A 17,316-nucleotide genomic window follows, 5' to 3' on the forward strand; every position below is an offset into this window, starting at 1 on the left:
TAAGACCTCTCCGCTCTGCACTATCATACACAGTTCTCTTTAACCGCTTAGTGACAGAGCCAATTTGGTACTTAATGACCGGGCCAATTTTTACAATTCTGACCACTGTCACTTTATGAGGTTATAACTCTGGAACGCTTCAACGGATCCCGCTGATTCTGAGAATGTTTTTTCATGACATATTCTACTTCATGTTAGTGGTAACATTTCTACGATATTACTTGCGATTATTTATGAAAAAAATGGAAATATGGCAAAAAAATTTAAAATTTTGCAATTTTCAAACTTTGAATTTTTATGCCCTTAAATCTGAGAGATATCTCACACTGAATAGTTAACAAATAACATTTCCCACATGTCTACTTTACATCAGCACAATTTTGGAAATAACATTTTTTTATTGTTAGGAAGTTATAAGGGCTAAAAATTGACCAGCGATTTCTCATTTTTACAATAAAATTTACAAAACCATTTTTTTAGGGACCACATCACATTTAAAGTCACTTTGAGGAGTGTACATGACAGAAAATAACCAAGTGTGACACCATTCTAAAAACTGCACCCCTCAAGGTGCTCAAAACCACATTCAAGAAGTTTATTAACCCATTACGTGCTTCACAGGAACTGAAACAATTTTGAAGGAAACAATTAACATTTAACTTTTTTTTTTTACAAACGTTTTAATTCAGAACCAACTTTTTTTATTTTCACAAGCGTAAAAAGAGAAATCGAACCACAAAATTTATTGTGCACTTTCTCCTGAATACGCCGATACCCCATATGTGGGGGTAAACCACTGTTTGGGCGCACTGCAGAGCTTGGAAGAAAAAGAGCACCGTTTGACTTGACAATGCAGAATTGGCTGGAATTGAGATCGGACGCCATGTTTCGCGTTTTGAGAGCCCCTGATGTGCCTAAATAGTGGAAACTTCCCACAAGTGACACCATTTTGGAATCTAGACCCCTTAAAGAACTTATCTAGATGTGTGGTGAGCACTTTGAACCCCCAAGTGATTCACAGAAGTTTATAACGTAGAGCTGTGAAAATAAAAAAAATCTAATTTTTTTTCTACAAAAATGATCTTTTCGCCCCCAAATTTTTATTTTCACAATGGTAACAGGAGAAATTAGACCACGAAAGTTGTTGTGCAATTTTTCCTGAGTACGTCGATACCCCATATGTGGGGGTAAACCACAGTTTGGGTGCACGGCAGAGCTTGGAATAGGAGTTCTGTTTGACTTTTTCAATGCTGAATTGGCTGGAATTGAGATCGGACGCCATGTCGCGTTTGGAGAGTCCCTGATGTGCCTAAACAGTGGAAATCCCCCACAAGTGACCCCATTTTGGAAACTAGACCCATTAAGGAACTTATCTAGATGTTTGGTGAGCACTTTGAACCCCCAAGTGCTTCACAGAAATTTATCACGTAGAGCCGTGAAAATAAAAAATCCTTTTTTTTCCTCAAAAATGATTTTTTAGTTCTCAATTTTTTATTTTCTCAAGGGTAGCATGAGAAATCGGACCCCAAAATTTGTTGTCCGGTTTGTCCTGAGTACGCTGATACCCCATATGGGGGGTCCACTGTTTGGGCACACATCGGGGCTCGGAAGGGAAGTAGTGATGTTTTAAAATGCAGACTTTGATAGAATGGTCTGAGGGCGTCATGTTGCATTTGCAGAGCTCCTGATGTACCTAAACAGTAGACACCCCCCCCACAAGTGACCCCATTTTGGAAACTAGACCCCCCAAAGAGCTTATCTAGATGTGTGGTGAGCACTATGAACCCCAACTGCTTCACAGAAGTTTATAATGTAGAGCCATGAAAATAAAAAATCATATTTTTTCCACAAAAATGAACTTTGCACCCCAAAATTTTAACTTTCACAAGTGTAACAGGAGAAATTGGACCCCAAACTTTATTGTGCAATTTATACTGAGTACGCTGATACCCCATATGTGGGGGGGGACCACTGTTTGGGCGCATGGCAGAGCTCGGAAGGGAAGGAGCACCGTTTGGAATGCAGACTTAGATTGATTGGCCTGCAGGCGTCATGTTGCATTTGCAGAGCCCCTGATGTACCTAAACAGTAGAAACCCCCCACAAGTGACCCCATAATGGAAACTAGACCCCCCAAGGAACTGATCTAGATGTGTTGTGAGAACTTTGAACCCCCAAGTGTTTCACTACAGTTTATAACGCAGAGCCGTGAAAATAAAGAATCATTTTTTTTCCACAAAAATGATTTTTTAGCCCCCAATTTTTTTTATTTTCGCAAGGGTAACAGGAGAAACTGGACGCCAAAAGTTGTTGTCCAACTAGTACTTAGAATGCTGATGCTCCATATGTGGGGTAAACCACTGTTTGGGTGCACGGCAGAGCTCAGAAGGGAGGGAGCATAATTTGACTTTTTGAGCGCAAAATTGGCTGTCTCGTTTGGAAACCCCCTGATGTACCTAAGCAGTTGGAACCCCCCAATTCTAACTCCAACCCTAACCCCAACACACCCCTATTCCCAACCCGATCCATAATCCTAATCACAACCCTAACCCCCAAACACCCCTAACCCTAATCCCAACCCTAACCATAACCCTAATCAAAACCCTAAACCTAACACAACCCTAATCCTAATCTCAACCCTAGCCTCAAAACCTAACCCTAATCCCAATACACCCCTAACCCTAATCCCAACCCTAACCTTAACCCTAATCCCAACTCTAACCCTAACTTTAGCCCTAACCCTAACTTTAGCCCAAACCCTAACCCTAACTTTAGCCCCAACCCTAACCGCAACCCTAACACTAGCCCTAACCATAGCCCTAACCCTAGCCCTAACCCTAATTGGAAAATAGAAATACAAACTTTTTTTATTTTATTTTTTTTTCCTAACTAAGGGGGTGATAAAGTGGGGGCTTATTTACTATTTTTTTTATTTTGATCACTGTGATAGAATCTCACAGTGACCAAAATAAAACAAGAGGAAGAATCTTCCTCTGCTGGCCGGCAGATCACGGCGGGCGCACTACTCATGCGCCTGCCATTTTCTTACCAGAGCACGAAGCCGACGGCTAGGAGAGGAAGCAGGAGGACCCAGGGACACCGGTAAGTACAACAGGGTCCCCGATCCCCTTATTGTGTGCGATCACATCAGAGGACAGAGAATGACAGATCGCTTTTTTTTTTTGCGACCGCCGGTAAACGGTTAATTACCAGCGATCGCAAAACAGGGGTCGGTAAAAACCGAACTCGATCATGTTCTTTGGGGTCTCTGCTAACCCCCAGCAGCCGAGACCCCAAAGATCTGCCAGGTCCCGGGCAGCGGGCACAGCGGGCACACTGCGCATGCGCCCGCCATGTTTTTCCCGGAACAAGATGGTGGCGCCCATCGGGAGCCACGAGGAGCACTGGGGGGAGACAGGTGAGTATCGGAGGATGATCGGGGACCCCATTTCTCTGTCCTTTGATGTGCGATCACATCGGAGGACAGAGAAATTAAATGGCAAATCGCGTTTTTTTTTTGTTGTTGTTGCGACCGCCGGTAAATGTTAATTACCAGCGATCGCAACTCGGGGGTCGATAACCCCCCCCGAATCATGTTCTCTGGGGTCTCGGCTAGCCTCGGCAACCGAGACCCCAGAGAAAATCTGACTCTGGGGGGCGCTATTCACTTTTTCCACAGCGCCGTTAATTAACGGCGCTGTGGTTTAAGTACCCTAAACTGCCGCCGTTAAAAGGCGTATCGGCGGTCGTTAAGGGGTTAAATGTGTAATATTTCTTCTTGAAACTCATCTGACAGAAAATATTGGAGCTTCCGATAGTTTAGATTGTGAAGTCACCGAGCCCCGTGCTCTAATTACCCCAGAGAGGTTTCACCACTAGCTCCTCATTTATTACTGATGGAGACTGTTCAGTTTGAGCATTTCAGTAGATGTTATTGTCTATAGTCACAGTTTTTGATTACAGTAGTGTCCACAATACTCTGATTTAACCTCTTCCTGCAGCCAGTTTTGTGTTCTTAATCAGGTCCCATTTTTACAATCTGACGTGTGTCACTTTATGTGGTGATAACTTTGGAATTATTCGCAAAGAATAATAGAAAACAAATGGAGCTTACAATTTATTTTCCAACTTCTCACAATACCCTACATACGATTGTACACTACTCTCTGGGCACATGGCAGTGTTCAGAAGAGAAGGAGCGCCATTTAGCTGTTTGAATGTAAAATATGTTGGAATAATTAGTGGTTGCCATGTTGCGTTTGGAGAGCCCCTGATGCGCACATTGAAACACCCCACAAGTGACACCATTTTGTAAACTAGACCCCTTAGGGAACTTATCTAGATGTGTATTGAGCACCTTGAACCCACAGATGCTTCACAGAAGTTTATAATGTAGAGCCATGGAAATAAAATAAAACATACATTTTTCACAAATCTTTTTAGCTCCATATTTTGCATTATCGTAAGGGTAATAGGAGAAATTGCTTCATGCAATTTGTTGTGCAGTTTCTCCTGAGCACAGCGATATCCCATATGTGGGGGAATACTACTGTTTGGGCGCACGGCAGAGCTTTTAAGGGAAGGCGCGCCATATTGGAGAGCAGATTTTGCTTGAATTGTTTGTGGGTGACATGTCACATTGTCAGAGCCCCCGACGTGTCTAAACAGTGGAAACCCCTCCCCCACAAGTGACCCGATTTTGGAAACTAGACCCCACAAGAAACTTATCTAGATGTGCGGTGGGCACTTTGAATCCGCAAGTACTTCACGGAAGTTAATTACGTAGAGCCGTGAAAATAAAAAAATCATATTTATTTCTACAAAAAATGATCTTTTTGCCCTCAATTCTTTTCCAAAGGGTAACAGGAGAAATTGGATGCCAAAAGTTATTGTGAAATTTCTTTTGAGCTTGCCAATATGCCATATGTGGGGGCAAACCACTGTTTGGGCGCATGGCAGAGCTCAGAAGGGAAGGAGCACCATATTGGAGAGCAGATTTTTCTGGAATTGTTTGTGGGTGACATGTCACATTGTCAGAGCCCCTGAGGTGCCAGAACAGCATAAGCCCCCAAAAGTGACTGCATTTTCCAAAATACTTCCCTGAATGAATTATTCTAGTGGTGCAGTGAGCATACTGACATCACAGCAGTTCCATAAAAAATTACACCATTGGGCAGTGAAGAAAAAATAATTACATTTTTACCACTAATATGCTATTTTAACCCCAGATTTTACATTGGAAAATAGGTAGATAGGTAAATGGTTATAGATGAATTCGCAGAGAGGTGTCATTTCCAAAATGGGGTCACTTCTGCTGTTATGGCACTTTGGAGAGCCGCTAAGTGCCAGAACAACAGAATCCCCCTGAAGTGACCCCATTTTGGAAATGACACCCCTCTGGGAATTCATCTATGGATATAGTGACCATTATCACTACATGGATGATTTCCAGAAACACGTAGTGGAAGTTTTAGAGCAAAAATTGCAAAAATGTCATTGTAGTGCCCAATATATTGTGCCCAGCTTGTGTCTCTGGAGACATCCCCCCACCTACCCCCGGAAATTAAGTCAGCTCTACTCAGATGTGTCTGTCACTAAATAAACCAAATGCTTGAATGTCAAAACAGTGTAAAAACGTGGTTCTGTGTGGAAGATTATAAATCAGTCATGGAGGCATAAGGCCAGCAATGATGGGCATTGTGGGCAATAATAGCGGGTATCATGCCTCATTCCTCTCTTGGAACATACACAACATCTTCTCTGGGGGTTCTTCCTTGTTTCAGTTGCTGGAATGAGTGCAATAAAATGTCCCTGTTGTGAATTCCGCTCTTGGGCTCCCTCCGGTGGCTGTAAGTGGCACTATTGTGAGTTCTGCTCTTGGGCTCCCTCCGGTGGTTATAAGTGGTACTGCTGCTCCTTGGATTTAGCAGCCAGCAGCTGCTTCCACTGATTGTCTATTCTGGCTCGGCTATTTAGCCTGGCTCTATCCTTCAGTTAGTGCCAGTTGTCAATGTTCCTGGTTGGATTCACATCTCTGCTTGGATTTCTCTGCTATTCTGACCAGATCAGCAAAGATAAGTCCTGGCTTGGTTCTTTGCAGTCCATATGTTGTGGACGTAATAGTTCAGTGCATTCTATGTTTTTTCTAGTCCAGCTTGTCAGTATGAATTTATTCAGTTAAGCTGGAAGCTCTGGAGAAGCAGATTTATCCTCCACACCTTTAGTCAGGTGGTGGAGATTTTTGTAAACTTTGTGGTGAATTTTTCTAGTATTTTAATACTGACCGCACAGTATTCTGTCCTGTCCTATCTATCTAGCTAGAAGTGGCCTCCTTTGCTAAATCCTGGTTTCATTCTGCGTATGTCATTTCCCTCTCCACTCACAGTCAATATTTGTGGGGGGCTGTCTATCCTTTGGGGATTTTCTCTGAGGCAAGATAGCTTTCCTGTTTCTATCCTTAGGGGTATTTAGTCCTCCGGCTGTGACGAGGTGTCTAGGGAGTGACAAGAACATCCCACGGCTACTTCTAGCTGTTGTGTTAAGTTCAGGGTCTGCGGTCAGTAAAGGTACCACCTCCTCCAGAGCACGTCCCATGTTGCTCCTAAACCACCAGTTCATAACAGTACAACTGGCCAACAATGAGTTAAATGCATCTCCAAAGAAGGAAAAAGAAGTTCTGAGCCATTTTTTTTTCTGCAGTTTGTTATGTCTTTTTTTTCCCTCTTAATCTCTGGGTGGTTCAGGATTTTGGCGCTGGCATGGATGTTCAGGGTTTGTTTTCTCGTGTGGATCAACTTGCTGCAAGAGTACAGAGTATTCAAGATTATGTCGTCCAGACTCCAGCCTAGAATTCCAACTCCTGATCTGTTTTTTGGTGACAGATCCAAGTTTTTGAACTTTAAAAATAACTGCAAATTTTTTTTTCCTTTGAAACCCCGTTCCTCTGGTGATCCCATTCAGCAGGTTAAAATTGTCATCTCTCTGCTGCGTGGCGATCCTCAGGACTGGGCATTCTCCCTTGAATCAGGGAATCCGGCATTGCTTAATGTAGATGCATTTTTTCAGGCGCTAGGATTATTGTATGACGAACCTAATTCAGTGGATCATGCAGAAAAAACCTTGTTAACCCTGTGTCAGGGTCTGGAAGCGGCAGAATTATACTGCCAGAAATTTAGAAAATGGTCTGTGCTCACTAAATGGAATGAGGATGCTCTGGCAGCAATTTTCAGAAAGGGTCTTTCTGAAGCCGTTAAAGATGTTATGGTGGGGTTCCCCACGCCTGCTGGTCTGAGTGATTGTATGTCTCTGGCTATTCAGATTGATCGGCGCCTGCGCGAGCGCAGAGTTGTGCACAATATGGCATTGTCCTCTGAGCAGAGTCCTGAGCCTATGCAATGTGATAGGATTTTGACCAGAGCAGAACGGCAGGGATTCAGACGTCAGAATAGGCTGTGTTTTTACTGTGGTGATTCTGCTCATGTTATTTCTGATTGCCCTAAGCGTACTAAGAGGGTCGCTAGGTCTGTTACCATCAGTACTGCACAGCCTAAATTTCTCTTATCTGTGACCTTGATTTGCTCATTATCGTCATTTTCTGTCAAGGCATTTGTGGATTCAGGCGCTGCTCTGAACTTAATGGACTTAGAATTCGCCAAGCGTTGTGGTTTCTCCTTTCAGCCTTTGCAGAGCCCTATTCCTTTGAGGGGCATTGATGCTACACCGTTGTCCAAAGATAAACCTCAGCATTGGACACAGCTGACCATGTGCATGGCTCCAGCACATCAGGAAGATTGCCGTTTTCTGGTGTTGCATAATTTGCATGATGTTGTTGTACTGGGTTTTCCATGGTTACAGGTACATAATCCGGTGCTGGATTGGAAATCTATGTCTGTGACTAGTTGGGGTTGTCAAGGGGTTCATAGTGACGTTCCTTTGATGTCAATTTCCTCTTCCCCTCTTCAGAAGTTCCTGAGTTTTTGTCGGATTTCCAGGATGTATTTGATGAGCCCAAGTCCAGTTCTCTTCCACCGCATAGGGACTGTGATTGTGCTATTGACTTGATTCCAGGCTGTAAGTTCCCTAAGGGCCGACTTTTCAATCTGTCTGTGCCAGAGCATGCCGCCATGCAGAGTTATGTTAAAAGGAGTCTTTGGAGAAGGGGCATATTCAGCCGTCTTCGTCACCATTGGGAGCGGGATTTTTTTTTGTTGCCAAGAAGGATGGCTCCTTGAGACCCTGTATTGATTATCGACTTCTTAATAAGATCACGGTCAAATTTCAATACCCTTTACCTTTGCTTTCTGATTTGTTTGCTAGGATTAAGGGGGCTAGTTGGTTTACTAAGATTGACCTTCGAGGGGCGTATAATCTTGTTCATATTAAACAGGGTGATGAATGGAAAACCTCATTTAATACGCCCGAAGGCCATTTTGAATACCTTGTGATGCCATTCGGGCTCTCTAATGCTCCATCTGTGTTTCAGTCCTTCATGCATGATATCTTCCGGAATTATCTTGATAAATTCATGATTGTATATTTGGATGATATTTTGATTTTTTCCGATGATTGGGAGTCTCATGTGAAACAGGTCTGGATGGTATTTCAGATCCTTCGTGATAATGCTTTATTTGTGAATGGGTCTAAGTGCCTATTTGGAGTTCAGAAGGTTTCTTTTTTGGGTTTCATTTTTTCTCCCTCGTCTATAGAAATGGATCCTGTTAAGGTCCAAGCCATTCATGATTGGATTCAACCCACATCTGTGAAGAGCCTTCAGAAATTTTTTTGGCTTTGCTAATTTTTATCGCCGTTTCATTGCCAACTTTTCCAGTGTGGTTAAGCCCCTGACCGATTTGACGAAGAAAGGCGCTGATGTGACGAATTGGTCCTCTGCGGCGGTTGACGCCTTTCAGGAGCTTAAACGCCGATTTACTTCTGCCCCTGTGTTGCGTCAGCCAGATGTTTCTCTTCCTTTTCAGGTTGAGGTTGACGCTTCTGAGATTGGGGCAGGGGCCGTTTTGTCGCAGAGGAATTCTGATGGGTCTTTGATGAAACCGTGTGCCTTCTTTTCCAGAAAGTTTTCGCCTGCGGAGCGTAATTATGATGTCGGCAATCGAGAGTTGTTGGCTATGAAGTGGACATTTGAGGAGTGGCTATATTGGCTTGCGGGAGCCAAGCACCGCGTTGTGGTCTTGACCAATCATAAGAATCTGATTTACCTCGAGTCTGCCAAGCGGTTGAATCCTAGACAGGCTCGATGGTCCCTGTTTTTCTCCCGTTTTGATTTTGTGGTCTCGTATCTTCCGGGATCTAAGAAAGTTAAGGCTGATGCCCTCTCTAGGAGTTTTTTGCCTGATTCTCCGGGAGTCCTTGAGCCGGTTGGCATTCTCAAGGAGGGGGTGATTCTTTCTGCCATCTCCCCTGATTTACGGCGGGTGCTTCAGGAATTTTAGGCTGATAAACCTGACCGCTGTCCAGTGGGGAAACTGTTTGTTCCTGATAGATGGACTAGTAAGGTAATGTCTGAGGTTCATTTTTCGGTGTTGGCTGGTCATCCTGGGATTTTTGGTACCAGAGATTTGGTTGCTAGGTCCTTTTGGTGGCCTTCCTTGTCGCGGGATGTGCGTTCTTTTGTGCAGTCCTGTGGGACTTGTGCGCGGGCCAAGCCTTGCTGCTCCCGCGCTAGTGGGTTGCTTTTGCCTTTGCCGGTCCCTGAGAGGCCTTGGACGCATATTTCCATGGATTTTATTTAGGATCTTCCTGTTTCTCAGAAGATGTCTGTTGTCTGGGTGGTTTGTGATCGGTTTTCTAAGATGGTCCATTTGGTACCTTTGCCTAAATTGCCTTCCTCCTCTGATTTGGTTCCGTTGTTTTTTCAGCATGTGGTTCGTTTGCATGGCATTCCAGAGAATATTGTGTCTGACAGAGGTTTCCAGTTTGTTTCTAGGTTTTGGCGGTCCTTTTGTGCTAGAATGGGCATTGACTTGTCTTTTTCTTCGGCGTTTCATCCTCAGACAAATGGCCAAACTGAGCGAACTAATCAGACCTTGGAAACCTATTTGAGATGCTTTGTGTCTGCTGATCAGGATGATTGGGTGGCTTTCTTGCCATTGGCCGAGTTTGCCCTTAATAATCGGGCTAGTTTGGCTACTTTGGTTTCGCCTTTCTTTTGTAATTTTGTTTTTCATCCTCGTTTTTCTTCAGGGCAGGTTGAGCCTTCTGATTGTCCTGGTGTGGATGTTGTGGTGGACAGGTTGCAGCAGATTTGGACTCAGGTAGTAGACAATTTGACGTTGTCTCAGGAAAAGGTTCAACGTTTTGCTAACCGCCATCGGTGTGTTGGTCCTCGGCTTCGGGTGGGGGATTTAGTCTGGTTATCTTCTCGTCATGTTCCTATGAAGGTTTCCTCCCCTAAGTTCAAGCCTCGGTTTATTGGTCCTTATAAGATTTCTGAGATTATCAATCCGGTGTCTTTTCGTTTGGCCCTTGCAGCCTCTTTTGCCATCCATAATGTTTTTCATAGATCTTTGTTGCGGAGATATGTGGTGCCCGTTGTTCCCTCTGTCGATCCTCCTGCCACGGTGTTGGTTGAGGGGGAGTTGGAATATGTGGTTGAGAAAATTTTGGATTCTCGTTTTTCGAGGCGGAGGCTTCAGTATCTTGTCAAGTGGAAGGGTTATGGCCAGGAGGATAATTCTTGGGTTGTTGCCTCCGATGTTCATGCTGCCGATTTGGTTCGTGCTTTTCACTTGGCTCGTCCTGATCGGCCTGGGGGCTCTGGTGAGGGTTCGGTGATCCCCTCCTCAAGGGGGGGTACTGTTGTGAATTCCGCTCTTGGGCTCCCTCCGGTGGCTGTAAGTGGCACTATTGTGAGTTCTGCTCTTGGGCTCCCTCCGGTGGTTATAAGTGGTACTGCTGCTCCTTGAATTTAGCAGCCAGCAGCTGCTTCCACTGATTGTCTATTCTGGCTTGGCTATTTAGCCTGGCTCTATCCTTCAGTTAGTGCCAGTTGTCAATGTTCCTGGTTGGATTCACATCTCTGCTTGGATTTCTCTGCTATTCTGACCAGATCACCAAAGATAAGTCCTGGCTTGGTTCTTTGCAGTCCATATGTTGTGGACGTAATAGTCCAGTGCATTCTATGTTTTTTCTAGTCCAGCTTGTCAGTATGAATTTATTCAGTTAAGCTGGAAGCTGAAGAAGCAGATTTATCCTCCACACCTTTAGTCAGGTGGTGGAGATTTTTGTAAACTCTGTGGTGGATTTTTCTAGTATTTTAATACTGACCGCACAGTATTCTGTCCTGTCCTATCTATCTAGCTAGAAGTGGCCTCCTTTGCTAAATCCTTGTCTCATTCTGCGTATGTCATTTCCCTCTCCACTCACAGTCAATATTTGTGGGGGGCTGTCTATCCTTTGGGGATTTTCTCTGAGGCAAGATAGCTTTCCTGTTTCTATCTTTAGGGGTATTTAGTCCTCTGGCTGTGACAAGGTGTCTAGGGAGTGACAGGAACATCCCACGGCTACTTCTAGCTGTTGTGTTAAGTTCAGGGTCTGCGGTCAGTACAGGTACCACCTCCTCCAGAGCACGTCCCATGTTGCTCCTAAACCACCAGTTCATAACAGTCCCTTAGTGAGTCTTCTGAGATCTTCAGAGTCTAAAGGATTGGCGGAGACAAAATTTTCCAAAAACAGGAATACTGCAGGAATTCAGATACTGCAGGTAACCATGTATGTGACACATGTACTGCTGCAAGTCATAAAATCACCATTATCCATTGTCTCAGGCCTCACTTAACCAATTGCTTGGTATTTCCTGCATATTTTCATGCTCCACATTTGCCCCCGCAGCTGAAGAAACCTTTAGTAGACAACCAGGTCGTTCTCCTAGGACCATCCATCACCAGATTAGGAAGGTGGGAGCGCTCCTTGTGGAGAATAAACCCCCTCCTGAAGAATACTCTCCAGTATTATACATGGTTACCTGCAGTATCTGTGATCTCTCCTATATCGGGGGCACAACATGAGATCTCCGGAAGCCTCAGTGAGCCCCTCAGGGATCAGTGACCAGAGACCTAATCCCTCCAATGTATCCAGACATTTTATCAAGTGCACGGCGGTGATCTGAGCGGTTTCCAGTTTTTCAGAATGGAAAGGGTCAGTAAGCCCAGAAGGGGCGGCGCTTGGCGACAAACTCCTTCGCCAAGAAACCCATTGGATCCTGATGATGGAGACCGCCCGTCCCACCGGTGTAAATAAGCACAGATAGAATATTGTGTTATTAATATTGTTCACTGACTTCTTGACTGTGTATAATGACAGCAGCAGATTGTTGGGTTTAAGTTTGCATTTTTGTACTGGTAGAAGTTTTAATGTTGTGGGTGTGAAATAACTGAACCATGTGATGGGGCGTTTTATATAAACCCTGACTCTTTGGTATAACACTAGGTTATGACTAAGGGGCAGATTTGGCCCTGAAACGCGTAAACCCGTGTCTGGGACCCCTGCTATTTATGCCATTTTTCTATTGTCGGTTGCCCATGCTTTTAATGAAGATTTTGCAATAAAGCTTATTGGACTGCAACCTCTTGGTGCTGGATTTTTCACTACCTGTTGGATTTTCCTGGGATGGCGGCCATGCACAGAGGGGACAGGTGAGCTGTAAAATACTTTTTTATTTACTTAAGAATTTCAATGACCTTTTCCTGATAACCAAAGAAAGTATCTGCATTTCCGGCTTTTTTGTATGACACATAAGAATTATATGAGGCCACCTGAAACAAATAAATGACTAACTTCTTATACCAGGTATATGACTTTCTTGATACCTGTTATGGCTGTAGAACCTGATCTGCAAGGTCCACACCCCCCATATATTTGTTGTAGTCAATGACAGACACAGGTTTTGGAGTAGTGGATCCCTGTTGGTCTGCAGTGGTCCTTGTGGCATCTGTGTGGATCGAGCTCAGGATAAAAATGTATTTGTTATCCTTATACTTAAGGGCAAGCAGTTCTCAATTGTGTAAAGCCCCTGACTGCCCCTTTCGGAACTTTTCGTTGACCAATGATTGTGGAAATCCCTGACGGTATTTGCGAGTGGTCCCACAAGCCCCCATGTTATGTTCAACCAGAATTTTAACCCCTTTACCCCCAAGGGTGGTTTGCACGTTAATGACCGGGCCAATTTTTACAATTCTGACCACTGTCCCTTTATGACGTTATAACTCTGGGACGCTTTAACGGATCCCGGTGATTCTGACATTATTTTCTCGTGACATATTGTACTTCATGTTATTGGTAAAATTTCTTTGATATTACTTGAGTTTATTTGTGGAAAAAAGGAAATTTGACGAAAATTGTGAAAATTTCATTTGTATGCCCTTAAATCACAGAGATATGTCACACAAAATACTTAATAAGCAACATTTACCACATGTCTACTTTACATCAGCACAATTTTGGAACTAAAACTTTTTTTTGTTAGGGAGTTATAATGGTTAAAAATTTACCAGAAATTTCTCATTTTTACAACACCATTTTTTTTTAGGGACCACATCTCATTTGAAGTCATTTTAAGGGGTCTATATGATAGAAAATACCCAAGTGTGACACCACTCTAAAAACTGCACCCCTCAAGGTGCTCAAAACCACATTCAAGAAGTTTATTAACCCTTCAGGTGTTTCACAGGAATTTTTGGAATGTTTTAAAAAAAAAAATGAACATTTAACTTTTTTCACAAAAAATTTACTTCAGATCCAATTTGTTTTATTTTACCAAGGGTAAGAGAAGAAATCGGACCCGAAAAGTTGTTGTACAATTTGTCCTGAGTACGCCGATACCCCATATGTGGGGGTAAACCACTGTTTGGGCACATGGCAGAGCTCGGAATGGAAGGAGCGCTGTTTGACTTTTCAATGCAAAATTGACTGGAATTGAGATGGGACGCCATGTCGCGTTTGCAGAGCCCCTGATGTGCCTAAACATTAAAACCCCCCACAAGTGACCCCATATTGGAAAGAAGACCCCCTAAAGAACTTATCTAGATGTGTGATGAGAACTTTGAACCCCCAAGTGTTTCACTACAGTTTATAACACAGAGCCGTGAAAATAAAAAATATTTTTTTTTCCACAAAAATAATTTTTTAGCCCCCAGTTTTGTATTTTCCCAAGGGTAACAGGAGAAATTGGACCCCAAAAGTTGTCCAATTTGTCCTGAGTACGCTGATACCCCATATGTGGGGTAAACCACTGTTTGGGCACACGGCAGAGCTCGGAAGGTAAGGAGCGCCGTTTCACTATTTCAACGCAGAATTGTATAAATTGAGATCGGACGTCATAATAATAATAATAATAATCTTTATTTATATAGCGCCAACATATTCCGCAGCGCTTTACAGTTTAACAGTTTCAAACACAACAGTCATAGGTAACAATGTTAACAATACAGCAATAAAGCAAAATAAGACGACCCTGCTCGTGAGAGCTTACAATCTACAAATGTTAAAAATTTACCAGAAATTTCTCATTTTTACAACACCATTTTTTTTTAGGGACCACATCTCATTTGAAGTCATTTTAAGGGGTCTATATGATAGAAAATACCCAAGTGTGACACCACTCTAAAAACTGCACCCCTCAAGGTGCTCAAAACCACATTCAAGAAGTTTATTAACCCTTCAGGTGTTTCACAGGAATTTTTGGAATGTTTTAAAAAAAAAAATGAACATTTAACTTTTTTCACAAAAAATTTACTTCAGATCCAATTTGTTTTATTTTACCAAGGGTAAGAGAAGAAATCGGACCCGAAAAGTTGTTGTACAATTTGTCCTGAGTACGCCGATACCCCATATGTGGGGGTAAACCACTGTTTGGGCACATGGCAGAGCTCGGAATGGAAGGAGCGCTGTTTGACTTTTCAATGCAAAATTGACTGGACGTCATGTTGCATTGCAGAGCCCCTGATGTGCCTAAACAGTGGAAAACTCCAAATTCTAACTCCAACCCTAACCCCAACACACCCCAACACACCCCTAACCCTAACCACACCGTAAATGTAATCCAAACCCTAACTTTAGCCCCAACCCTAACCCTAATGGGAAAATGGAAATAAATACATTTTTTTAATTTTATTATTTTTCGCTAACTAAGGGGGTGATGAAGGGGGGTTTGATTTACCTTCATAACGGGTTTTTTAGCAGATTTTTATGATTGGCAGCCGTCACACACTAAAAGACACTTTTTATTTCTAAAAATATTTTTAGCGTTACCACATTTTGAGAGCTCTAATTTTTCCATATTTTGGTCCACAGAGTCATGTGAGGAATTGTTTTTTATGGGACGAGCTGACGTTTTTATTGGTAACATATTCGGGCACGTGACAATTTTTGATCGCTTTTTATTCCGATTTTTGTTAGGCAGAAGGACAAAAAACGAGCTATTCATGAATTTCTTTTGGGGGAGGCGTTTATACCGTTCCCCGTTTGGTAAAATTGATAAAGCAGTTTTATTCTTCGGATCAGTACGATTACAGCGATACCTCATTTATATCATTTTTTTATGTTTTGGCGCTTTTATACAATAAAAACTATTTTACAGAAAAAATAATTATTTTTGCATCGCTTTATTCTGAGGACTATAACTTTTTTATTTTTTTGCTGATGATGCTGTATGGTGGCTCGTTGTTTGTGTGACAAGATGATGTTTTCAGGGGTACCATAGTTATTTATGTCCGTCTTTTTGATCACGTGTTATTCCACATTTTGTTCGGCGGTATGATGATAAAGCGTTGTTTTTTTGCCTCTTTTTTTTTTTTACGGTGTTCACTGAAGGGGTTAACTAGTGAGACACATTTATAGGTCGGGTCGTTATGGACGCAGGGATACTAAATATGTGTACTTTAGTTTTCATTTAATTTACATAAATGTATTTATTGGAACTAATATATACCGTATATACCCGAGTATAAGCCTAGGGTGGGAAATGCAGCCGCTACCGATAAATGTCAAAACTAAAAATAGATACCAATAAAAGTAAAATTAATTGAGACATCAGTAGGTTAAGTGGTTTTGAATATCTATATTGAATCAGGAGCCCCATATAATCCTGCATACAGTTCATTATAGCCCCATAGATGCTCCATATAACAATGTGCCCCATATAATGCTCCATGCAGTTCAATAAGGCCCCATAGATGCTCCATATAATGATGTGCCCCATTGTTGTGAATTCCGCTCTTGGGCTCCCTCCGGTGGTTGTAAATGGCACTTTTGTGAGTTCTGCTCTTGGGCTCCCTCCGGTGGTTTTAAGTGGAATGGCTGCTCCTTGGATTTAGCAGTAGCAGCTGCTTCCACTGATTGTCTATTCTGGCTCGGCTATTTAGCCTGGCTCTAATCCTTCAGCCAGTGCCAGTTGTCAATGTTTCCTGGTTGGATTCACATCTCTCCTTGGATTTCCCTGATATTCTGTCCAGTTCAGCAAAGATAAGTCCTTGCTTTGTTCTTTTGTTTTGCTGTCCACTTGTTGTGGACTTAATCGTTCAGCTCATTCTATGTTTTTTCTAGTCCAGCTTGTCAGTATGGATTTATTCAGTTAAGCTGGAAGCTCTGGGAAGCAGATTTACCCTCCACACCTTTAGTCAGATGTGGAGATTTTTGTAAACTCTGGTGGATTTTTCTAGTTTTTAATACTGACCGCACAGTATTCTGTCCTGTTCTATATATCTAGCTAGAAGTGGCCTCCTTTGCTACATCTTGGTTTCATTCTGCGTATGTCATTTCCCTCTCCACTCACAGTCAATATTTGTGGGGGGCTGTCTATCCTTTGGGGATTTTCTCTGAGGCAATATAGCTTTCCTGTTTCCATCTTTAGGGGTAGTTAGTCCTGCGGCTGTGACGAGGTGTCTAGGGAGTGACAGGAACATCCCACGGCTACTTCTAGTGTTGTGTTGAGCTCAGGAACTGCGGTCAGTACAGGTACCACCTCCTCCAGAGCTCGTCCCATGTTGCTCCTAAACCACCAGTTCATAACACCCCATATAATGCTCCATACAGTTCATTATGGCCCCATAGATGCTCCATATAACAATGTGCCCCATATAATGCTCCATACAGATCATTATGGCCCCATAGATGCCCCATATAACAATGTGCCTCATATAATGGTCCATACAGATCATTATACCCCCATAGATGCTCCATATAACAATGTGCCCCATATAATGCTCCATACAGTTCATTATGGCCTCATAAGATGCTCCATATAACAATGTGCCCCATATAATGCTCCATACAGTTCATTATGGCCCCATAGATGCGCCATATA

At 42.9% G+C, this 17,316-nt stretch overlaps 1 protein-coding gene and 1 long non-coding RNA gene across 2 annotated transcripts in view; one reads left to right on the forward strand and one right to left on the reverse strand.

The window, feature by feature from the left end:
• LOC143766904 (uncharacterized) overlaps window positions 1–17,316 on the reverse strand; it is a 216,924-nt gene that overhangs the window by 119,042 nt on the left and 80,566 nt on the right. The gene's annotated exons all lie outside the window — the stretch shown is intronic.
• LOC143766882 (oocyte zinc finger protein XlCOF7.1-like) overlaps window positions 1–17,316 on the forward strand; it is a 138,041-nt gene that overhangs the window by 97,791 nt on the left and 22,934 nt on the right. The gene's annotated exons all lie outside the window — the stretch shown is intronic.

This window comes from Ranitomeya variabilis, chromosome 4 (assembly GCF_051348905.1).
Source record: "Ranitomeya variabilis isolate aRanVar5 chromosome 4, aRanVar5.hap1, whole genome shotgun sequence".
Lineage (NCBI taxonomy): Eukaryota > Metazoa > Chordata > Amphibia > Anura > Dendrobatidae > Ranitomeya > Ranitomeya variabilis.